At 36.8% G+C, this 26,249-nt stretch overlaps 1 protein-coding gene across 4 annotated transcripts in view; it reads right to left on the bottom strand.

Annotated features, from left to right (window-relative positions):
- The window catches only part of LOC102553320 (uncharacterized), a 66,965-nt gene extending 51,365 nt beyond the window's left edge, over window positions 1–15,600 (bottom strand). Inside the window, exon 1 of one of the 4 annotated variants that reach the window (XM_087659568.1) lies at window positions 15,276–15,600. The gene's annotated coding sequence lies outside the window, so the exon portion shown is untranslated. The remainder of the gene's footprint in view (window positions 1–15,275) is intronic. The other 3 variants (XM_087659566.1, XM_087659569.1, XM_087659567.1) reach the window with 3 other exon arrangements.
- Window positions 15,601–26,249: the final 10,649 nt, after the last annotated feature.

The raw sequence follows: 26,249 nt of genomic DNA, 5'->3' as shown, positions 1-26,249 counted from the left end.
AATTGACCATATAATTGGTCAAAAAACGGGCCTCAACAGGTACAGAAAGATAGAAATAATCCCATGCGTGCTATCGGACCACCACGGCCTAAAACTGGTCTTCAATAACAATAAGGGAAGAATGCCCACATATACGTGGAAATTGAACAATGCTCTACTCAATGATAACCTGGTCAAGGAAGAAATAAAGAAAGAAATTTAAAACGTTTTAGAATTTAATGAAAATGAAGATACAACATACCCAAACTTATGGGACACAATGAAAGCTGTGCTAAGAGGAAAACTCATAGCGCTGAGTGCCTGCAGAAAGAAACAGGAAAGAGCATATGTCAGCAGCTTGACAGCACACCTAAAAGCTCTAGAACAAAAAGAAGCAAATACACCCAGGAGGAGTAGAAGGCAGGAAATAATCAAACTCAGAGCTGAAATCAACCAAGTAGAAACAAAAAGGACCATAGAAAGTATCAACAGAACCAAAAGTTGGTTCTTTGAGAAAATCAACAAGATAGATAAACCCTTAGCCAGACTAACGAGAGGACACAGAGAGTGTATCCAAATTAACAAAATCAGAAATGAAAAGGGAGACATAACTACAGATTCAGAGGAAATTCAAAAAATCATCAGATCTTACTATAAAAACCTATATTCAACAAAATTTAAAAATCTTCATGAAATGGACAATTTCCTAGACAGATACCAGGTATCGATGTTAAATCAGGAACAGATAAACCAGTTAAACAACCCCATAACTCCTAAGGAAATAGAAGCAGTCATTAAACGTCTCCCAACCTAAAAGAGCCCAGGTCCAGACGGGTTTAGTGCAGAATTCTATCAAACCTTCATAGAAGACCTCATACCAATATTCTCCAAACTATTCCACAAAATTGAAACAGATGGAGCCCTACCGAATTCCTTCTATGAAGCCACAATTACTCTTATATCTAAACCACACAAAGACACAACAAAGAAAGAGAACTTCAGACCAATTTCCCTTATGAATATCGACGCAAAAATACTCAATAAAATTCTGGCAAACCGAATCCAAGAGCACATCAAAACAATCATCCACCATGATCAAGTAGGCTTCATCCCAGGCATGCAGGGATGGTTTAATATACGGAAAACCATCAACGTGATCCATTATATAAACAAACTGAAAGAACAGAACCACATGATCATTTCATTAGATGCTGAGAAAGCATTTGACAAAATTCAACACCCCTTCATGATAAAAGTCCTGGAAAGAATAGGAATTCAAGGCCCATACCTAAACATAGTAAAAGCCATATACAGCAAACCAGTTGCTAACATTAAACTAAATGGAGAGAAACTTCAAGCAATCCCACTAAAATCAGGGACTAGACAAGGCTGCCCACTCTCCCTACTTATTCAATACAGTTCTTGAAGTTCTAGCCAGAGCAATCAGACAACAAAAGGAGATCAAAGGGATACAGATCGGAAAAGAAGAGGTCAAAATATCACTATTTGCAGATGACATGATAGTATATTTAAGTGATCCCAAAAGTTCCACCAGAGAACTACTAAAGCTGATAAACAACTTCAGCAAAGTGGCTGGGTATAAAATTAACTCAAATAAATCAGTTGCCTTCCTCTATACAAAAGAGAAACAAGCCGAGAAAGAAATTAGGGAAACGACACCCTTCATAATAGACCCAAATAATATAAAGTACCTCGGTGTGACTTTAGCCAAGCAAGTAAAAGATCTGTACAATAAGAACTTCAAGACACTGAGGAAAGAAATTGAAGAAGACCTCAGAAGATGGAAAGATCTCCCATGCTCATGGATTGGCAGGATTAATATAGTAAAAATGGCCATTTTACCAAAAGCAATCTACAGATTCAATGCAATCCCCATCAAAATACCAATCCAATTCTTCAAAGAGTTAGACAGAACAATTTGCAAATTCATCTGGAATAACAAAAAACCCAGGATAGCTAAAGCTATCCTCAACAATAAAAGGACTTCAGGGGGAATCACTATCCCTGAACTCAAGCAGTATTACAGAGCAATAGTGACAAAAACTGCATGGTATTGGTACAGAGACAGACAGATAGACCAATGGAATAGAATTGAAGACCCAGAAATGAACCCACACAAATATGGTCACTTGATTTTTGACAAAGGAGCCAAAACCATCCAATGGAAAAAAGATAGCATTTTCAGCAAATGGTGCTGGTTCAACTGGAGGGCAACATGTAGAAGAATGCAGATCGATCCATGCTTATCACCCTGTACAAAGCTTAAGTCCAAGTGGATCAAGGACCTCCACATCAAACCAGACACACTCAAACTAATAGAAGAAAAACTACGGAAGCATCTGGAACACATGGGCACTGGAAAAAATTTCCTGAACAAAACACCAATGGCTTATGCTCTAAGATCAAGAATCGACAAATGGGATCTCATAAAACTGCAAAGCTTCTGTAAGGCAAAGGACACTGTGGTTAGGACAAAACGGCAACCAACAGATTGGGAAAAGATCTTTACCAATCCTACAACAGATAGAGGCCTTATATCCAAAATATACAAAGAACTCAAGAAGTTAGACCGAAGGGAAACAAATAACCCTATTAAAAAATGGGGTTCAGAGCTAAACAAATATTTCACAGCTGAGGAATGCCGAATGGCTGAGAAACACCTAAAGAAATGTTCAAAATCTTTAATCATAAGGGAAATGCAAATCAAAACAACCCTGAGATTTCACCTCACATCAGTGCGATTGGCTAAGATCAAAAACTCAGGTGACAGCAGATGTTGGCGAGGATGTGGAGAAAGAGGAACACTCCTCCATTGTTGGTGGGATTGCAGACTGGTAAAACCATTCTGGAAATCAGTCTGGAGGTTCCTCAGAAAATTGGACATTGAACTGCCTGAGGATCCAGCTATACCTCTCTTGGGCATATACCCAAAAGATGCCTCAACATATAAAAGAGACACGTGCTCCACTATGTTCATCGCAGCCTTATTTATAATAGCCAGAAAATGGAAAGAACCCAGATGCCCTTCAACAGAGGAATGGATACAGAAAATGTGGTACATCTACACAATGGAATATTACTCAGCTATCAAAAACAACGAGTTTATGAAATTCGTAGGCAAATGGTTGAAACTGGAAAATATCATCCTGAGTGAGCTAACCCAATCACAGAAAGACATACATGGTATGCACTCATTGATAAGTGGCTATTAGCCCAAATGCTTGAATTACCCTAGATCCCTAGAACAAACGAAACTCAAGACGGATGATCAAATGTGAATGCTTCACTCCTTCTTTAAATGAGGAAAAAGAATACCCTTGGCAGGGAAGGGAGAGGCAACGATTAAAACAGAGACTGAAGGAACACCCATTCAGAGCCTGTCCCACATTTGGCCCATACATATACAGCCACCCAATTAGACAAGATGGATGAAGCAAAGAAGTGCAGACCGACAGGAGCCGGATGTAGATCGCTCCTGAGAGACACAGCCAGAATACAGCAAATACAGAGGCGAATGCCAGCAGCAAACCACTGAACTGAGAATAGGCCCCCGTTGAAGGAATCAGAGAAAGAACTGGAAGAGCTTGAAGGGGCTCGAGACCCCAAAAGTACAACAATGCCAAGCAACCAGAGCTTCCAGGGACTAAGCCACTACCTAAAGACTATACATGGACTGACCCTGGACTCTGACCCCATAGGTAGCAATGAATATCCTAGTAAGAGCACCAGTGGAAGGGGAAGCCCTGGGTCCTGCTAAGACTGAACCCCCAGTGAACTAGTCCATGGGGGGAGGGCGGGTATGGGGGGAGGGTTGGGAGGGGAACACCCATAAGGAAGGGGAGGGGGGAGGGGGATGTTTGCCCGGAAACCGGGAAAGGGAATAACACTCGAAATGTATATAAGAAATACTCAAGTTAATAAAAAAAATAAATAAAAAATAAAAAAAAGAAATGTAAATAAAGAACTATATACAATTAAAAAAAAAAAGATAAGGTCAAGCTAGACATGGGAGACTTAGAAGGACCTAGCCATTGAGCAAGTAAAGCAGGTTAAAAATTAGATAATGTGGGTATGACTTTCACCCATGGATCCAAGATAGCTCCTGTGTGGGTGTACTCAACCTTGGTGTAAGGGGTTTGCCTTGTACTAATGTATCTTTTCGAGCCATGTTTAGTTGCCGTGCATGAAAGTCAGCTTTTGCTTTAAGGGAGTAGTAGATCTTGGGAAGAAGAAAGGTAAGAAGAAACCTTAGCATTTCTTAATGTTGCAGACAGAATATGCTGTATAAGTTGAAAATAATTAAGGCATAATTTAATATTACAATTCTCTTAAGTAAATTAATTAAAAGTGATTTCATATATACAACTAATATCCTATTTTCGAATCCTACATTAATAGACGGAGAGTCAGAAACGGAGAGTAAGAATGACAGAAAAAAGAAAGAGATGAAGAGAGAAATATAAATGCAGATAGCAATGATTGTAAAGGTTCTAGCATAAATAATGCATGAAATAAAAATGTTCAATCTAGTAAGCTCATTTATGTAGTAGATAAAAGCAGACTTTTATAAATAAATCCTAACAAAGAATAAATACCTTTATGTGTTCATTTTGAAGAGGAAACTGATCATGACTTACAATACAACATATGGTTAATTTGTATATTTAGGAAAACTAATTTTATCAATGATGTTTTATGACTTGCTGTTTGCGAGGGTACACTACTGTGATGGCTAATTGTGGTTGTCAACTAGCTTCATATGAGATTCACTGAGGCCAACAAACTAGCACATCTCTGAGGGATTTTTCCTTTTCCTTGAAAAAAATTATAAATACATTTTGGTCATGTTTTCTCTCTTCGCAATTTCTCCCAATATTTTGTTTTATCTATCTATCTATCTATCTATCTATCTATCTATCTATCTATCTATCTATCTATCTATCTATCATCTATCTATATATCCTTCATCTATCACCTCTCTCTCAAAATCAAACAAAAACAAAATGCTCACAGAAACAAAAGCAAATCCACAAAATCAAAAATAACAAAATCAAAATAAATGAGCAAAGGAAAAATAAGACAACAAATGCCCAAACACAGAATTATGAGACATATAAATTCACAAGAATATCATCAATTTTATTTTCTGTTGTCCACATTCTCTTAGAGATGGGGCTTGAGCTGAAGTGTGGCTACTATGTCTTGTGAGACTCCATGGGAGAAAACTGATTTTCTGTTTGTCAATAGTAAACTATTGCAGACATCTCTTTTATTGGGAGTGGGGAACTATTTCCACTTCCCATCTTATTGTTGACACCTCATATTCCATCACACTCTTACAATCTTTCCATCTCCCTCTTACAGATCTCCGACCCTTGAATGAAAACTTGGATGAAGACATGCCATTTTGGACTGAGTTCTCCCAATTCTCTTGTACTTTTGATAATGTTCTGCTGTGGGTCTTTGTGCTAATTCCTAGCCACTGAAAGAAGAAACTTCTTTGGTGATAACTGAGTTAGATCTGTGGATAGAGCAGTATGTCATTAGGAATCAATTTATTGCTCTTTTTTAGGAGAATGTTATTATTCAATCTGCCCCCCCTTTTTGGCCAGCTTTTTGGCCAGTTTGGATTCTATCTTATAAGCAAAGTTATAAATCCAATTAAACAAATTATGGGTTACTCCTTTAGCACTTGTACCAATATTGTAGCAAATTATCTCAAGGGCAGGTCACCATTATAAGATATAGAGTTTGTACCTGGGGTAGTTTTATAGTTACCTTTCTCCTTTAGTAGTGTTGATGGTTTCTTCTAGTACCAGGAATGCTAGCCTCCAGTTAAGTAATATCTTAACTTCTCTGTGTTAATCTTCTTGATTTTCTCTTTTGATATAGGAGAACCCCATGGAAGAAGGAAGCTTTTTTTCCTGGTTGACTTCATTGTTACTGGCCAGTTCATCTGCCTTGCTTTTGAGGTCTTCCTTCACTGGCATTCAAAGTTACTATCTTTTCAAGACCCACATATACTAAACACCAGCTAAGACCTGTAAACTTGTGATGTGTAACAGTGAGTTAGGGGAAGATGAAGAACAAAATAATTTAAAATACAAAATTCATAAACATCTCCACATTTTAGAGAGTTAAAATAGTCAAATATGAGAGTTCTTGGGACCACAGAAGGGAAAACATAAAAAAAATGTTAAAAGTTATTGTAAAGTGTTGTCAATAACTGCACATTTGTTTATCTAAAAACTTTAGCAATCTTTTAATAGAAACTTTACAAAGAGAGCTGCATAGATAAAACATAAATATATGCTTAATATAATTACTTAGGTAGGAAATGCAAGTTAAATTGCACAAGATGATGTCACTATGCTTCTACTAGTACAGTGAATTATTGAAGTTTTAGCCATCTGAAGATACCAAGTGTTGAAAAGAATGTAGCACTAATTGGAATTATCATATATCTGTGGTAGAAATGCACAGTGAGTTATCTTCTCTGTAGATGGTTTATCTGTCACATGTATTTTAAAAGTAATTTCCCTTGTGACCATCTAACTCAAATGTGCATTCTGAGGAGAAATCAAGTTATCAACTACACAAATTTGTATTCTATTACAACATTTTTCATATCTGTTGAAAATTTGAAACAACCTAGCCAGCATCTGCTATCACCCAAGTTTTTGATCTTACCCATGCTGACTGGTATGATGTAGAATCTCAGTGTTGTTTGGATTTGTATTGCCCTGATGACTAAAGATGTTGAACATTTCTTTAGGGGATTCCTGGCCATTTGAGAATCCATAATTGAAAATTATTTTTGTTAGTTTTGGTCACCATTTTTAATAGAATTATTTGGTTCTCTGGAGTCTCATTTCTTGAGTTCTTTGTATATACTGGATATTAGCCCTCTATCAAATGAAGAATTGGTAAAGATCATTACCCAATCTGTAGAATGCCATTTTATCCTAATGATAGTGTCCTTAACCTTACAGAAGTTTCTTAATTTTATGAGATCTTATTTGTCAATAGTTGATCTTAGAACCTGAGCCTTCGGTGTTCTGCTCAGGAAATTTTCCCCTATACTGGCTTCTTTGAGACTCTTTCCTACTTTCTCTTCTGTTAGATTTAGGGTAACTGGTTTTATGTGGAGTATCTTGATCCTCTTGGACTTGAATTTTATACAAGGAGACAAAAATGATCTCCTTGTATGATCAATTTGCATTTTTCTACATGCAGACCACCAGTTGAACCAACATCATATGTTGAATATGCCATATTTTCCCCCCACTGGATGGTTTTGGCTTCTTTGTCAAAATCAGGTGACCAAAGGTGGGTGGGCTTATTTCTGTGTCTTTAATTCTATTCCATTGATATACCTTTCTGTCTCTATACCAATACCATACTGTTTTTAATCACTATTGCTCTGTATTAGAGCTTGAGGTCAAGAATGATGATTGTCCCAGAAGTTCTTTTATTTTTGAGTATAGTTTTTGCTATCCTGGGTTTTTTGTTATTTCAGTTGAATTTAAGAATTGGTCTTTCTTTCTCTGTGAAATTCTACCTTGAAACCAGCTATATCACTCCTGGGCATATATCCAAAATATGGGCCAACATTTCAAAAGGACACAAACTCCTCTATGTTCATAGCAGCCTTATTTATATTAGCCAGAATATGTTATTTATATATATTGTTTATAATAGTAGAATTACTCTACTATTAAAGCAATGACTTCATGAAATTTGCAGGAAAATGGATGGAACTAGAAATTATCATCCTGTGTGAAATAACCCCATCAATAAAGAACACACATGGTATGTACTCCCTGATAAGTAGATATTAGTCCAAAATCCCTTGGAATACCCATGATGCAACTCACAAAGCATATGAAGCTCAAGAAGGTGGAAGACGAAAGTATGGATGTTTTCAAGCTATTTAGAGGGGAAAACAAAATAATTATGGAAGGTAGAAGGAGTCAAGGGCCTGGAAGGGAGTTTTGAGGGTGAAAAAAAAGGCATACAGGATCAGGAATGGGAGGAAACGGGAGAAGTATGCCTCCAGGCGGTTGAACAGAGGTACGTAGGAGTACAGGATGGAGACCTGGTGGTAGGCCCTAGGAAGTCCCAGATGTCAGGGAAGCAAGAAGTACCCAGTACCCATCAGAGATGACATTAGCTGAAATACCCAACAAAGGGCAGAGAGAACCTTTAGAGACCATATCCAGTGGGTAGGCATGACCCTAGGTTGAAAGATGGAACTATCCACCTAACTCAAAAATTTAAACTAGAATTAATTCTGTCTAAAGAAAATACAGGAACAAAATGTGGAGCAGAGACTGAAGGAAAGGCTTTCCAAAGTCTGCCCCAGATAGGGATCTTTCCCATCTGCAGTCACAAAACCCTTACATTATTGCTGTTTTCAAGAAGCACTTGCTGACAAGAGCCTGGTACAACTGTTCCCGAGAGACTCTGGCAGAGCCTGACCAATACAGATGTAGATGCTCACAGCCAACCATCAGACTGAACACAGGGACCCCAATGGAAAAATTAGGGGAAGGACTGAAGGAACTGAAGGGAATTACAGCCATATAGGAAGAAGAAAAATATCAACTGGATAACCCAGAGATCCCAGGAACTAAACCACAAGACAAAGAATACACATTTAGGGACCCATGGCTCCAGCTGCATATGTAGCAGAGAATTGTCTCTTTTGACATCAGGAGCCCCTTGGTCCACTAGAGGCTCCATGATCCATGGTAGGGAAATTCTAGGACGCTGAGGCAGGGGGAGGAAGAGAGGATGGGGGTTTGTGGAGGGGAAACTGGGAAGGACGATAACATTTGAAATGTCAATAAAAATAATCAATAAAGACGAAAAAAGAAAACCTTGTGGATGTTGTTCCAATAGAGTGCACATTTAAATCATCATTAATTTACATCCTAAAATTTCATTACCTGGAAGGTTGCTGTGATAACCCAATGAGTAAAAGCACCTGCTATGCAAGCAGGAGGAAATTAATTAAATCCCACTATACATTTATCAAGACAGTCATGAAAGCAGATATGTGGGACTGGGAGGCAGAATCAAGCAGATATACAATAAGCTGTATATGTGTATATCTGTATGTCTCTCATTGGCCTGTATGAACTTGTCTGTTTCAGGTTCAGTGCGAGATAATGCCTAAGGTAGTGACACATAGACCAACAGAAGAATATACCTAATGTCTTCCCTATATACCCATATGAAAATTGACAAGAATACATACCTACAGATACATATTCATGGAACACAGACATATACTGAAGACACCAACATAAGCAAACAGGTCTCACCATACAAATGCAAACAAGTAAATGTATATTTCAAAAGTTTGCCTCCAAAAATTAATATTTAAAATCATAAACCATTTATATCAAGCAATAAAGATCTCCTAAATAACAGGTTTATGATGGTTGTGGGGTTGAGTTTATACTAATTGATAGATTTGTCCAATAAGAAATAAAGAGCCCAAAATAGATTTAGGAAACAGATTGCCTACAATACTAAGAAATTTTGCACAGGGCATCAAAGCAACAGCTAAAACTGTCAGTTTGTACTATGGGTGCATCACAGGAGAGAAAGTGACTACATTTTGGAGTTATTGGTAGCCTCATCTCTCATCCCCTTTGGGGGAGAAACATTACTTTTATCTCTGGGAAGATTAGTGAATATTTCATGGAAAAAAAATGAGTCTGCTGTCACGGCTGACTTTTTTATACAGAGGCCCATCTTTATAGGCTCTCCTAGAGTATTAAAATATCTGAAAATTTGATTAATACCCAGATATTAAGAAATGTGACAAAGAGAAACTGTCTCAAAATAACAAAAATTGGAAATTATAGGAAAATTGCTTCCCACATATTTCTAAGTTTGCCATTGGTTTTTCTATCTTTCTGTAATCACATTATAGATATTAAACTTCATATTTATATTCCTGTGATGTTCTTTGTTTGGATATTACAAATGATGTTAATGATGAGGTTTATTAGAATTGGAGTGGACTAATATGCATTGTATTTTCTGTCTTAAGAAGATCTTCCACTAAATGTGATAGTGGCCAACAGCAACAGCTGCATCTGCAGAACTGTAACAAAACAGGTTTGCTTTATAATTTTCTAAACACAGGGATCCCTTCCTATGTGAGCCACTATTGCAAAATTCTTGTGACTAAACAGAACTTTATTCAGTAATATTTGCTGTTTATGTTTGTTAAATTACTTATAAAGAAAAATAAATTTGTCTCTAAAAAAATCATTGAAATTCAGATATGCTTCTCTTAAACATTTGCTACTTGTTCTTTCACAACCCTATTTGTGTTTGCTACCACACTCTTGCATGCATGAGCTAAGGAGCATGAAACAGAGCAGGTGATATATACAAATATCATTTCAGCTGTAATTTGATAAACATGCTCTTTGCTTCTGCATAGTTAATGAGAAAAAAATGACATGACAGTGATAAATTAGCAGATCAGTAACCTAACTGATTGAAACACAATAGGGGGTAAGGATTTAGCTGTGAGTTTGTTTATGTTTCTTAATTTTGTTATTAAACTTTCTTTTCTAGTTGCTTTGAAAGTAGTTTAATAGTTAAAAGTGATCAATTCTTTATGATATAAACATTTCTAGAATTCCGTGATTTTTTCAACCTCAAACATTAACCTTGTCTGTCTTTAAATTTCCGTATTTCCTTTTTCTTCCACAATTCTTTATGAATTTACATTTGTATTTGTTACATAGACAAAGACAGTGAAGCATGTATTGAGCTAACATCTTACATATATCAACTATAGCTTTTAAAATTATAGTCTGAATCAGAACTGTAATTTCCTGACTCTCATGCTTGAAAATTACACAGTGGGCACAAATTAATTATTTGGATTATTTTATTTAAATAATTTTTACAATGAAATCAATTAATGTTTCATTTTCCTAATGTATTTATTTTTTCATTTTATTAATATCAATGGAGTTGGTTGCTTTTAATGATGTTAAGCAAATTGATTAAATAATTTATGCTAATATGACAGAGAATATAACGTCATTACAAAAATTCCATAGGCAAAACATGGCAAAATATGAAGAGCTTTACAGAATGGAAACGCTGATTAACACACCTTTTAAAGTCAATTTAAGCCACACAAAGCTTGACATGACAGTACCCCACTCAAGAAGGCATCAATATTATGTTTAAAAATACATGGAAGCAATGACATAAATCAGAGGATTTATATAACCAGGGGACCTCAAAACAGTCCAGCTTCTTAACATTCTGCTGTGTGTCTGAAAAGCTCTGAATATGGCAAGTGTTAGGATTCCCGGCAAACGGAGTAGACAGAGAAGAAAACCATTTGGTTAATGGCAGAAAATATTAGAAGAACTCAAGGTAGACACCAGAGAACTAAATTGCCCTATTAAAAAATAGAGTGCATGTAGGGTTATAGTCAGGTCCACCTCTAACTGCTCTTACCCGCCCCCCCAACACACACACCATTTTCAATGGTTAAGTGTTGGTTGTATAGAAGCCACAGGACACCTCTCAGGGGGTGGGGAAGGACAGTCTGAGGCACAAGACAGCCAGAGCTGGCTTGGGTGTTCCAGGGACTGTGACAAGGCCAGGGACGTTTGGTTCTCAGGTTCATAGGCATCTGGGTGCTGCTGGAAGCCACAGTAGAGCTGAGAATGGAGTGGGGGCCCTGTCAACTGGACCTAGCTCAGGGCTGAGGGCGGAGAGGGAGCACTAGCTGGTCCTTGGGGGGTAAGTATTTGGCTTGATGGTGGTAGGCTGCAGGCTTGAGCTTGGCTTGGTGGTGGCCGAAGCTGGGAGCACAGGGAGGCCTTGTATGAGAGATTAGATGACAGCTCTGTAGGTGCAGGCTTTGTCTGTGGCTCCTCACAGAAAATCCCCTTGAAAAGAGGTAGCCCATAGCTTTAAGACATTTATTGTCATGGCACACAAAATAGAGGAGTAAAACCATACCCAGCTTCTCAGGGTGGGCCTGAGATTAAACACGTTTTGCAGGGAAGAGTGTCTAGGAATGAAAAGTTTATTGGCCAAGCTTGCAGGCCTTTAGGTACCTTATTAAAATGGAGATATGTCTTTAGCCTACTTGACCTGTGGTCATATTATCTACCTGTGAAGAGGTTTGGGGCATAAACCTTACATGACTGATAGCCACAAATATATGCAGGGCTGTGGCTAGTGATGGTTACATGATTTCTGGGGAGTCAGGCAAAACACCTACTGTCCCAGGACTTCTAGCCTTAGCTCAACTGGGAACCATGCTGTGTTTCATGGTTCAATGGGTACAGAGCTAAACAAAGAATTCTCAACTGAGGAATCTCAGTTTAACTCAAAGTCACCTAAGGAAATGTTAAACATCCTTAATCATCAGTGGTCAGCTATGCCTGCATAGCTAACCTGTTACTCTAAATTGGCGAGGGCCTGCAGACTAAATAGAAAACACGTATACAGGTCACCCATTTCCAGCGAGTGTCACTAAGGCTTTACTGAGATCTCTTTATATATCTGAGGCAAAAGCCGTGGAAAACAAGGCAGGTGAAAATCCCCAACCAGAAAAACAGGAAAAGTCTGTGTGGTGAAAAGTTCAGGGCCCAATTGGGGGCATAAACAACTTCTTAACAACAACAAGCTGGAAGGCTTGGTGGGGAGGAAGGGTGCCATGGAAAATCCTGGCTCCAAATCAGGGGCTAAGAGCAGCTGCCAAGGGTATAAACAACTTCTTGCTATAGCAGGCTAAAAGGCTCAGCGAGGGGGAAGGGAAACATCAAAGTAGGCCCCAAGAATTCCCCTTCTTTTAATTTTATTACTTTTTTTAAGTAGCACCTGTCTTAGGATCAATCTGGGGTTCCAAAACTCTTTCCTGTCTCTGAAAATCCTGCCAGCCTCAGAATTTCTGTCTTAGGTGAGTCTAGTCCCAGGAGGTTGCCTGTCTTTGGCTAACTACTTGTTGTACAAACTGAGCCTAATTTGGGTCGATGGATTATTCCTGGCCAATGAAAAACCAAACCTGTTCGTTTCAGCCTGAGACTGGATATGTTGTTACTTTAAAATAGCCCAAGGGCAGCTGCTAAGAGTGAGCAATCCAGATAAGCATTCATCCCCAACAGCCTTGCTGCTATTAAGGACCTTAACAGGGGTTACACACATAGAATGATAAAAGTTAGAACAAGATATAACATGGGTTTCCCAGAGGAAGTCCAATGGAGAGCAGTTTCTTGGTTGAGATCAAGAATGACCAATTGAATCTGAATATTAACTCTATTCTGCACAGTCAATGCCGTGACGACTTCTCCAGACAACATATCCACAGTCCCAATGACAGCTGCCAATTGAGATATGGCCACACTGGCCACTGCAGCAGCAGTGGCTGAAATGGCAATGGCAGCAATGACTTTCGCAGTAATGCCAAAGTCTCCTTTATGCCTGTAGAGTACCACTGAGAATCAGCCTTCATCCAGAGGTATGGGGATCACACCAGGAACTCGAAGAATCTACTTAGAATCTTCCTGTTCCCAACAACTGGTCGGTAGGATAAGACCTGGAAAAACAATTGAGAATTTCCTCCCTTGACACTGACTTAGTCCCATTCTGAACCAAAAGAAAGAGGGTGCCAACACGCATGGCACAGATTTTAGAAAATTTTTTCTCTTCTTATTTGACCAATGTCTCAAATATTGAAAAGAAATATTGAATCTTTTCTGGAGCAGCAGCTACTCCCCAAATTTTAAAGCACGTTGTAAGAGTAAAATTTAAATGTCTATATAATGAATAATATACACTGAAAGATTCAAAGTCTTACCTTCTTGTATTGAAGCAGTGACAAAATTTTTTTTTACATAATGCAGGGCCAGAAGTGATTCCTCGAGGCAAAACTTTCTAATGGTATCACTTTGTGGGCTCTCCAAAATTATAAGCAAGCTCACTAAATGAAAATCTTTCACAATCGCCAGGATGTAAAGAAAGAGCATAAAAACAATCTCGTATATGTATTTCTTAAAATAGCAATTGGAGTGAACAAACAGGCTGTAATGCTCTTATAATTTCCATAGCCTCATCAACCTTTTGTAAATCCTGTAACAATCTCCACCTGTTCGATTTTTTTCTTAATTACAAATATGTGTGAGTTAGAATCTTGAGCCTGTCTGTGACCAAACTGTAAACTGTAGCCAGTGTAACACTGGCAATCTTTAAGCACAATATTTAAGTTTCCCTTGTAACACCAAAGCACAACCATAACTTTGGAAAGCAAAACTCAACCTCCAACAAACCATCTATTCTCCAAAATCCAGTCTCTCCAAAACACCAAGTCCATTCCCCATGTTTTAAAGTTTGACGACCAATTCTTGCATATGAACAAACAATGGTGTGGGCTCTAATTTCTCAACAAAGAGACATTGCCCTAAATTCTTTTATAAGTGTGGTTTCTAGGATAACAATTATATTAAAATATTATTCCAATTTAGACCTGTTTCCCTGGGTTGGCTCATGGCACATGTTGTCTAAAAATTACTCCATGCGAATTATGAGGTTTAAGCCAACTTTGTATGTTACCAATGTTACAAATTTTTAACCATACCCAATAACTTAAAAGCCAGTAAACTATAACCAAGACATATAAAGCGTATTATACATTTAAAACTAATCAGAAGCAAAAATGGAGTGACTACACATATTTTTAATATTTAAATCAAACACCATTTTTACCTTTTCTAACTGTGATTTTAAGAGAAGCACCTTGTCACCTGTTGAATCCAATTAATCACAGTCAAAGATTTTTCTAAGAGAAACAGCCATCACTGTTCCATTACCATAAGAGAAAGTTCCATTACCATAGAAGCTGTGAAGCTCCTGGTGCCGTTAAGATCGGCTAGTGTAAACATTTAGCCAGCCCTCTGGGGAGCTTCCCAGTGGACTTAGGCTCCTAGTTACAGATGCAGAGCTCCAAAAGCCAAGTGAAACTGCTTTTTATTTATTTGTTCCTTTCTTGAAAGGAGTTAAAACTACATCAATGAGTGGATCAATCAGCATTTAAAGTTTTAACCACTTTTCTTAAACATGAAACACAAAACATCCAAGCAACGAGAAGCAAAACCCAGACATAAATTGACATACATGGACAGCTTGGTACACCCAGGACAGACAACAGACATAGAGGAATAGAACTAGATGGTGTCCCAACTGTGTGCTGCTCCTATGGCGGTCCCTGAAACACTTACTTTCGGTTTGCTTGATCAATTCGCTCCTTTTCTTTTGTGCACCCTGGAGCGGTCCGTCAGCTTCTCCCTTCTTTCCGATCTCGGTGGGACCTCCACTTGTCAGCTACACCTGCAAAGCTAACCTGTAACCCCGAGTTTGTGTGGGCCTACAGATTAAAAAGAAAACATGTACATGGGTCACCCATTTCCAGCGAGTGCCACTAAGGCTTTACTGAGATCTCCTTATATATTCAAGTCAAAAGCAGTGGAAAACAACAAGGCAAGTGAAAATCCCCAACCAGGAAAACGGGAAATGTCTGTGTGTTGGAAAGTTCAGGGCCCAATCAGGGGCATAAACAACTTCTTAACAACAATAAGCTGGAAGGCTTGGTAGGAAGGAAGGGTGCCATGTCATGGAAAATTCGGGCCCCAAATCAGGGGCTAAGAGAAGCTGCCAAGGGTGTAAACAACTTCTTGCTGTAGCAGGCTAAAAGGCTCATCGAGGGGGATGGGAAACACCAAGGTAGGGCCCAACAATCAGGGAAATACAAATGAAAACAACCTGAGATTCTGCCTCAAACCAGTCAGAATGACTAAGATCAAAAACTCAGGTGAAAGCAAATGCTGGTGAAAATATGGAGAAAGAGTAACACTCTTCCATTGCTGGTGGGATTGCAAGCTGGTACAAACACTTTGGAAATCAACCTCAAGCTTCCTCAGAAAATTGAACACAGCTGTACCACTCCTGGGCATATACCCAAAAGATGCTCCAACACATAATTAGGAAACATGCACCACTATGCTCATAGTAGCCCTATTTATAATAGCCAGAAGCTAGAAACAACCTAGATGCACCTCAACAGAAGAAATGATACAGAAAATGTGATACATTTACACAGTGGAGTACTACTCAGCTATTAAAAACAATTTCAGGAAATTCTTAGGCAAATGGATAGAACTAGAAAATATCATCCTGAGTGAGGTAAACCAGTCACAAAAGAAGACACATGGTATATACTCACTGATAAATGGTTATTAAGCAAAAATCTCAGGACACCCATAAACAACTCACAGACCATATGAAACTCAGGTAGAAGGAAGACCAAAGTGTGGATGCTTTGTTTCTAATTATAAGTAGGAAAAATATAATCCTGGGAGGTAGAAGGAGGGAGGGAGGAACCTGGAAGGGAGAGGAATGACTTGGAAAAATGGGGGGAAGGATTAAGTGTGGGAGGAGACTAGGAAGAAGTAGAGAAGATAAGGAAATTGAATAGAGATGTGCAGCAGTGGGGTTTGGGGTACTGGGGAAACCACTAGAAAGTTCCTGATGTCAGGAAAGTAAGAGGCTCCCAGGCCACAGCAGGGATAGCATTAGCTGAAATAATCAACAAAGGGGGAGAAAGAATTTATACAGACCTTATCCAGAGGTTAGTCAGGGCTCCTCGTCGAGGTATGGATCCTCAAAAATCAAAAATATTAACACAGAATTGTTCCCGTGTAAAAGAAATGCAGGTATAGAGAATGGAACAGAGGCAGAAGGAAAGGCCATTCAGAAACTACCCCACCTTAGGAGCCAATTCATCTAAAGATACAGCAAACATGGAATGAGAAACACAGGTTCCATATCCTCTAAGCCAGGTTTTTCTGCTTTTCTCTGCTTTTCTCATTATATGTATTTATAGACATGAAAATACTTCATTATCTCTGAGCCTGCTGTATCCCTAAGAAAGTTGTTCTTTTTAAATTAATTGATTTTGATAAACTTTGCCTTCTATTTCTGCAAAATAATAAGCGCAGATACTACTTACTAGTATACATGATGGAGATTTTCAAAGAAGTCAGCAGAAAAAATGTTCTGGGATAAAAATAAACATATCTATTATCTATCACACACACACACACACACAAACACACACACAAATGTTCCATATATGTTCCATGTATGTTCTCTTTTTTTCATAAAAATCTAAGGTAGAAGAAATTACACTCAGTAAAGAACATTTACACAATTGAGTAAATGTTAAAAATAATGACTTCATGAAACTCATAGGCAAATCAATAGAACTAGGAAATATCTTGAGTGAGGTAACCCAGTCACAAAAGTATACACATGGTATGCTCTCACTGATAAGTGGATATTAGCCCAAATCTTGGAATGCCCAAAATACAATTCACAGGCCATATGAAGCTCAAGAAGGAAAAATAAAAATAAAAGAAATAAAAAAATACTATTACCTTTTTCTACTTTAGAAATACACATGGTTTTAAGATTTTTTAAATTATTTCTTTTACTTTTTTCAAATTTTAACATAGTTACAACATTCTTCTATCCCCTCTCTTTCTTCAAACCCTGCTATATAACAATTCTTGTTCTCTTTTAAATTCAAGGTATCCATCTTATATTATGTTACATACATACATTCACACACACAGACACACACACAGACACACACACACACACACACACATATATATATATATATATATATATATATATGGAATATATATTCCTAAATACATAAATATAAACAACTTCATTTGTATACTGCTTCTTGCATGTTTTCATGATTGACTGTCTTTCCTTTTAAGGCAATAATTTTCAACCTTCCTAATTCTGTGATCCTTGTAATACATTTTCTCATGTTGTGGACAACCCAATCATAAAATTATTACATTGCTACTTCATAACTGTAATTTTACTATTGTACATTGAAATGTAAATAATTTTGAAGCTAGATATTTGCCAAAGGGATCAAGACCCACAGGGTAAGAATTCTTTTAATGTGGAAGCACTCTTTGCTGGAATAGTAAGCAGAGTTATTTTTGGTGGCTTGGTGGAATAGATAAATGACACACAATGTACACTGTGTGCAATGTATAAGTTTTGTTTTACACTCTGAGCTTTGAGCTTTGATTTTTTTCTTCAGTAGAAGGAGGGTTATTTGTAAGAGCATTTGGTTTGAAATCTGAGCAAATACTAGTCAAAGAACAGATACATCTCATATCTGTACAATATAAAATGCTGTAATACAATACAGTTTATCTTCACTATGGATGATTTTACAACTAAAACAGAAATTAAGAAGCTCTGTGTGATGCTTCAATTATATAACACAGAAAAACATATCCACATGTATGTTTATATATTTATATATAAGGAAATGCAAATATTATCAGTTAATGACACATTGAAAACACCTGTGCACATATTCATATAAGAATATTCATGATGATATTAAGGAATAATAACTAAGTTTGGATAGAAACAATGAGTAATGTCAAGTATTTATTTAAAAATTGAATGTATTGATACTAAGATTTATATATAAAATCTCAAGTCTTTAGTGTATGTCTCAATGTATATATGAATTCTCTCAGTAGAGACACTTTTTCTTATTTATTTATTTATTTATTTATTTACATCCAGACTGCAATTTTTCTTCCCTCTTCTTATCCTGGTCTGAAAGGACAGGCCTCCCTGTATATCAACCAGCCATGGCACATCAAGTTTCAGTAATACTAGACACCTCCTTCACTATTAAGACTAGAGAAAGCAACTCAGTGGAAAGAAAGGGTTCAAAAGGCAGGCAATGTAGTATAAGACAGCTCCTATCCCCCTGTTAGATATAGACAAGAAGACCAAGCTGCACAATTGTAAAACATATGCAATGGGTCCAGTTCAGACCTTTGCAGCCTCCCTTGTTGGTTGTTTAGTCTCAATGAGCACTATGAGACCAGGTTTTGATTCTGTGGGTTTTCTGTGGTGTTCTTGATCCCTCTGGTTCTTACGATTCTTCATCCTCTTCTTCCAAATGATTCCCCAAGTTCTACCTAATGTTTGGCTCTGGGACTCTGCATCTGTTCCTATCAGTTGCTGAATGAAGCCTCCATCATTACATTTGGGCTAGGCACTGATCTATGTGTATCGTAGAATATCATTAGATCATTTGGAATCATTTCATTGACTATATTTTTCTTTTTCTGTTAGTCGTGTTTGCTTCTCTCCTAGGTCTCTGGGCAATTCAGCCTTTAGATCATAGAATTCCAGGCAATGTCAGGGGTTGATCCCTCTCACAGCATGTTTATTTAGCTGGACCAACAATTAGTTGGCCACTCCCACAATTTGCCCCATTCTTGCCCCAGCACATCTTGTAGGAAGAGTAAGTTGTAGGTCAAAGTTTTGTGGCTGGACTGAGGGTCCTGACCACCCACAGGAAGTCTCCTCATGTTACAGGTAATGGCAAGTTCAAACTATATATTCCTCATTACTAAAAATCCTAGCGAGGCACAGCCTCGTAGATTCCTGGGAGTTCCCATCGTACTATAGATATCCCCAGTTTCACTTGTCTCTTCCAGTACTCTCTGCCACTGTTCTCTCCCCATCTGATACTTCTTGTTTCCCTATCGCCATCTTTATCCCTCATCCAGACATTCCCTGACCTTTTGCCCTTCCTTTCCACACACATGTCCATTCTTGCCTTTCCACCCACATGTCTATTATATATTCCCTTCACAGTACAAACATCTTTTAGCACCACTCAAATCAAATAATAGACTATTAGTGTAATAGAAAATGCAAGCACGACATGGAAGCTAGCCTACCTGGAACACTGTATTTCTAAGTAAGAAACATGGCATACCATGCTCTTGACTAGTCAGAGAAGTCAGAACACTGAATTCTGAAGTCCTATGAGTAGGCAATAGAGGGCTTGCTGACATGTATGGTCTCTCCATGTCTCCTTTAATGTGTTTATTCCACATAAAGAGTCTGGTGGTAAGACTACTCACTGTCCAATATGAGGTAATGTACTAACCAATCACAAGCAACAGGCTTCTGTCATATGAGTAGTTGTTTCCATGCAATAAAGCCGAGGCTGTTCCCTGAAACTGACTCTATGGCGGTTTTTTTCTGTGCCGTTTATTGAACCACTGATATTGCCAAGGTCAACAAGGCAAAATTAGCAGAGGTCACCAAATGGGCTTTAGTGAAGAAAGAAAAGCCAACTGAAGGACACAGCTCATTGACAATATAAAAGAATCCGAGCTCAATTTAATCTTTGTAAGTTAGTGAGTCATTGGTATAGGAGAGAAAATGAAAATCTCAAATTTAACTATCAGTAAGATAACTGTGAAGTATATGCTCTATAAAATGGTGCACAATTACAGGTCCCGAGAACAATTTCATTACTGTGTGAGAGACACTATGAAGGCAGCCTAAACTACCAAACTCTAAGTGAACCTTGTATATACTTATTCATGAGAGGCTTCTCATGAACATATTCAAAATTTTCATTGAAAGGTGTACATATTTGAAGTTAGGCAGAAGACTGTATCTGAAATATCATGAATATAAGAGGAACTTCAAAATGTGGGACATGAATAATTTTAGGGAAATAAATAAAAAGGAATAATAATATAGTTAGAATTTATAAAAAGAAAAATCTTGGAGTGCTGGAGAGATGGCTCTGAGGTTAAGAGCACTGGCTGCTTTTGCAGACGTCCCGAGTTCAATTCCAAGCAACTGAATCGTGGCTCACAACCCTCTATAGTGAGTTCTGATACCCACTTCTGGCATGTAAAATATGCTTTTCTCTCTTTCTATTCTAATTTTACAATATCCATGGTAAAGTAAACAGTAGTGTGGTTGGTGGTCCTAAGAAACTTTCTAGACCATGAAGCGTAAAGGAAATTTATGTGACTGAAGTATTTCCACCATCAGGACAGGAGGGTCAGAAGTGCAGATATTTTCAGAACTGGTTGATAATAGGCACTAACTATAACAAATGCCCCATGGTTGAGTTTATTATGAAGATCAGCATTTGAAATTCAGAGACAGCAATAATGATGAATGGTTTTACAAAAGGAAAAATTTGTCTCCTAGTGTAGGCAGACTCATTTAATTCATTTTATACAGTGATGCCCTCAGTTACCATATCTTTTAGCATTTCTAGACCTTTCTTGGGTCTTAACAAGTATCTGTTTACTTAGTTTTAGCTAACAATAACTATAGAACCATTGGACATTTTCCAACTTATCATTTGTCCTAATTTCATCAACATTCTTTAAATTCTTGCAGTCAGTAGAAGATGATGAAGACTAAGATACTTTTCAAGTGCTCTCCTTCATACTAAAGTTGCTAATGGTATGCAAATTCAATACCCTCATTCATATTTAGGGCTTCATCAATAGTAAAAATGGAATTTTTTCAGGATTGAAAGAACATTGGCTTAATAGGAGAGAAGGGTCCACATAACTGAAAAAAATCATATTTTAAATGACATTATTAGTGTTTCCTGTCCATAATGAATTTCATCCTATTAAAGCTAAAAGTAATAAAAATAACTAGTCATTCCAATAAATTAATGTTAAAGCCAGTATGCCCATGTTTTATGCAACCTTACTTTTCAGAGGTTCTTAAAAAAGATGTAATTGCCACACTAAAATTCATTTCTTTCTCCCAGAGGAAAAGATAAGAAGTAGAAATGATAAGTGGGATACTTATGGCCAATTTCAAAGCACTCCTTTAGAATAAAATATTTGGTTCTCTTTCAAATATTAAGCTCCCTGAGCTTTGTTAGATGACTCAAACTGGGATACCACTGGAATGTCATTGCTTGTAACAAAGGTTTCACAGATTGTATATCCAGTATGAGAAGGTAGTGCTTGAGAGAAGTTTCCATGTTGACATTTACTTTAAGGAAAATTAAAACAAAGGTTCAAGGCCAGGGTTTGTTTGCTCAAGAACATTTCAGAGTTGTGTGTGGTAAAAGTGGAAGGGTGAGCAGCATACTGACTTCAGCCCATTCCCCATTACAAACTGCCAGACTGTGAGGAGAGGCATATCTGTCAGAAAGATATCTAAACACAGTCCTGGGAGCAATTTATTTTCTCTAGTTCAAATGATAAACTATGTGATAGCTATATTACTGAAACTAGTAATTCAAAGCTCATGATCAAATCAGACACTTTTTATTTTGGACACCCAAGAGTTACATTTATTTATTGTCTATTACCAGAGGTAGAAAGTCGGAAATATTTTCACTACATTTCTCTCCAGTGGCATATTTTATTGTATAATAGATAACGATGTTGTCAATTTAAACTAGACAAAGTATAGACAGAATAACCAACTCATTATAAACAAGCCATCATTTCTACATATAATTACATTTTACTTCATATAAATCAGTCTCGTTATTAATTATGTTTTTAGTACGTATGTTTTTCAAAGCAACTCTGTTAATACATTTCATTTTGTCAAAACTATTAATAACCAAGAATAGTTTTGCTATATTATTTAATTTACATATATTATATACACATCACATTTTATTTAAGTTTTAGAAATATGAAAATAAATTAGAACTGACCTTTTAGAAATGTCAGCTGCAGTGATATAATTTTAAATAAGCAATTTAAAAACTTCCACTAAACCTCTTATGATAACATCATACAAAATCAGAGATAGATAATTTCATCCTAGAGAATTTAAAAAAATCAGAAACAATCAAATAAAAAGCTGACCTTTCTGCCTGTATGTCTGAAAAGAGAGAAAAAACACTGTAACAATAGACTCATAATGCATATATATATATATGACATTTTAGAATTGAATAATGAACTAAACAAATTTTGAAGAATTAACAGATAACTTGAAAACACCAAACCTCACAGTAGTGAGTTTAGATATATTCATATTCAGATATAATCACAGTACCAAATTTAACTATATACTGTGAGCAATGCAAAATAAAATGTCCTGCCATAATCAGGTATTCATACAAACTGCACATACCCCAAGAAAAAAGAGAAAAATCTCGAGCATCCAGAAAAATGAGCAGAGGATACAGGGATTGATGGCAAGTACTGTAACATACCTTTCACTTACAGTTCATGCAGCTAGTTATTAAGACTGTATCACTAGCAGTACCCTTGATAGTATTTCGGGACATAGACTGGCAATGAACAAAGACTGAGACATCTTCAAAGAAATACAAAATGCTATGAAGAAGTAAGGGGAAAGAAGTCGAGCTTTCCCTCCCTGTAGTTGTATTGTTTGTAAAGAAAACTGAAGTTTAGAAGTGAAGCAGTTACTGCTTTAGTTATTAACTATACTGCATATACAGTTAAAATGCACATTACGTCTAGGAAACAGGTAGGAGGAGGTCCATTGTTAACTATAAAGGCAAAAATAAGACATGAAAAGATGTATAAAAATTAAAAATAATTCAGATAATTTAAGCCAGGACAAAAAAAATTGTGTCATTCAACAATGGAATAAGAGCAATTAAGGGAGACCTTTGTTCTTTTTTATTGGATATATTTCTTTACTTACTTTTCAAATGTTATTCCCTTTCCAAGTTTATATTTTTCCTTATTGTTTTCCATTCATGTATTTCGTTATTGATATGTGGTAGTTACACATCCTTTTTGTTTCTCTTATATAGGATTTAGGTTTATTTTTCTCGTTTTAAACTGTAAATCATTTTTATCTTCTGGTTATAGACATAAAAAAATGTAGCTCTAAATTGGCCCAAATCAAATGTATGTACATTTTAGTACTTATAAATTTGAAAGCATCTTGATGAATATGCTATTTTCAATTTGTTAAAAGAATTAATAATCAACCCTAGCTTTGCTACATGGTTTAATGCAAATGATTCATAATTTATTTATATTATGTAAAATATTTGTTTTATATTAAATCTTCAGTATTAATAATATTCAACTTAAATTTATATTAAATAAAATATTTTATTTCTGTTACATCATAAAGAAAAATGTAATATACATGGCTGTATTTTTTCTTTATGATGTAACAGAAATAAAATATTTTTAATTAAACCATGTACATACAAATCTGCAACTGATTCTTACAGCTGCTTGCTGGGTCTTTTGGAAGACAGTCATTATAGGTCCCTTTTTGTGAGCACCCCATAGCCTCAGTAATAGTTTCAGTTCTTGGGGCCTCCACTTGAGCTGAATCTCACTTTGGGCCTGTCACTAGACCTTCTTTTCCTCAGGCTCTTCTCTATGTCCATTCCCGCTTTTCATTCAGACAGGAAGAATTATGGGTCAGAGCTTTGACTGTGGGAAAGCAATCCCATCCTTCACTTGATGCCCTGCCTTTTTGCTGGTGGTCAATAAATTCTCTCTCACTACCTTATGGCATTTCATCCCCCCACCCCGATTTGAGTCCTGAGAGTTTTTCACTTCCACTTCCCAGGTTTCTGGTATATTCTGGAGGGTCCTCCCAACCTCCTTCCTCCAGAGGTCACGTGTTTCTATTCTTTCTGCTGGCCATCAGGGCTTCAGTCCTTTCCTCCAACCCAATACTTGATCATGTTTCCCTTTCCCTCCCCTGTCCTTCGTCCCTCTTCTGGTTGCTTTCTTCTTCCTCCCAAGTGGGACTAAGGTGTCCTCACTTGGGCCCTTCAACTTGTTGACCTTCGTGAGTTCTATGGGCATGCACGGTAAGTTCTCACTAATAAGTAGATATTAGCAAAAAAGAAAATACAGTCCATAGAATTTTTATTATTTTTAGTATACATATGTGTGGATATCTACACATGAGTATAGGTACATGTAGAGGCCAAAAGCTTTAGATTCCCTTGAGGCTAAGGTTACAGTGGGTTGGTTTTGAGCCACCCATTATGGGTGCTTGGAACTGAAACTTGGTCTTCTGCAAGAGCAATGGACACTTAACCACCATGGTAGCTATTCTTCATTGTCAACTTGAGTCTGTCTGGAACTCATTACAGCTGCTAGGTACACCTGTGAAAAATATTTTTCTTAAATTTTTTGAAGTTAGAAAATCTTATATTTAGTTCAGATCTATTGAGGTAGTAGAATCACCTTTAATCTAGGTCACATTTTACTTTTGGCTGTTTAGACAAAGAATATAGATAAAGAAAGTATCCTTTTTTTACTTGCCTAGCTCTTACTGTCAAATCCATTCCTTCTTTGGCATCGGTGTTCCTTTAACCAGGATTCAGGCATACTTTGAAGACTGGCTGAGATATTTAGCCTATTGTACTGAACATCTACTGAGTTCTTGGACCTTCCATTTGTAAACAGGCACTGTGAGACTAGCTGGGTCACAATCTGTAACCTACAAATCTGTACATTTACAATCTGTAAAACCTACATTGCATGTTCTACATTGTACAACCTACAATCTGTAATTCTAAAACCTGTACTCTTTTTGCACATATATAATATGTTCCTCTACAGAGCCCAGACCAATACAACCACTGAACCATTAATCTGTCCCCAAACCTTATTCATTGTATATCTACAGCATCGATGAATAGAAATGTGAAAATGTAAATTTAAATTGTCAAGATGGTAAGTAATAGCATTAATAATTAGTAATTAAAGGCTATGATATGGTTATAAAGTAAAGAGTTGAGTGTGACAAAGAGAGAAAGGAAAAGAGAGGATGAGGACAAAAATTTGAAAGCTAAAGAAAAATTTGTAACAACACTTCTCAGGCTCGTAACTTATTCTGTCATAAGAGTTGATAAAACTAGAGTTCTCCTGAGAACTCTTAGAATTGATAAAATATTTATGGCCCATGTCTGAGCAAATGAAAACGCTTAACTGTTCATATTATAATGAAAGTAAATTTTTGTGTTAATTTCCTCTTCATAAAGAGAATCTAGACTAAGATGATTATCTAATTCACAATGGAAAAATGGCTCAAAATACATTGGGTGTGGGAGTTTAATTGGATCATAGGACATAGTTGCTATGAAGGAAGAATTGGAAAAGGATTTGGGAGAAATCTAAGTGGGGACAGTGAAGAAACCAAATTACCAAAGAAAAAGGAAGAAGAGGATATGAATAAAATTAAGGATACCTTTAAAAGTCAAATGGAGTTATCTTATGCCTACAATCAATCAATCAATATATATATATATATACACACATATATATGTATAATACATATATATAAATGCATGTAAATATATATATGCATTTAACCAAGAGTAT

This window comes from Rattus norvegicus, chromosome 4 (genome assembly GCF_021556685.1).
Source record: "Rattus norvegicus strain SHRSP/BbbUtx chromosome 4, alternate assembly SHRSP_T2T, whole genome shotgun sequence".
NCBI lineage: Eukaryota > Metazoa > Chordata > Mammalia > Rodentia > Muridae > Rattus > Rattus norvegicus.
This window is presented reverse-complemented; position numbering and strand designations above follow the sequence as displayed.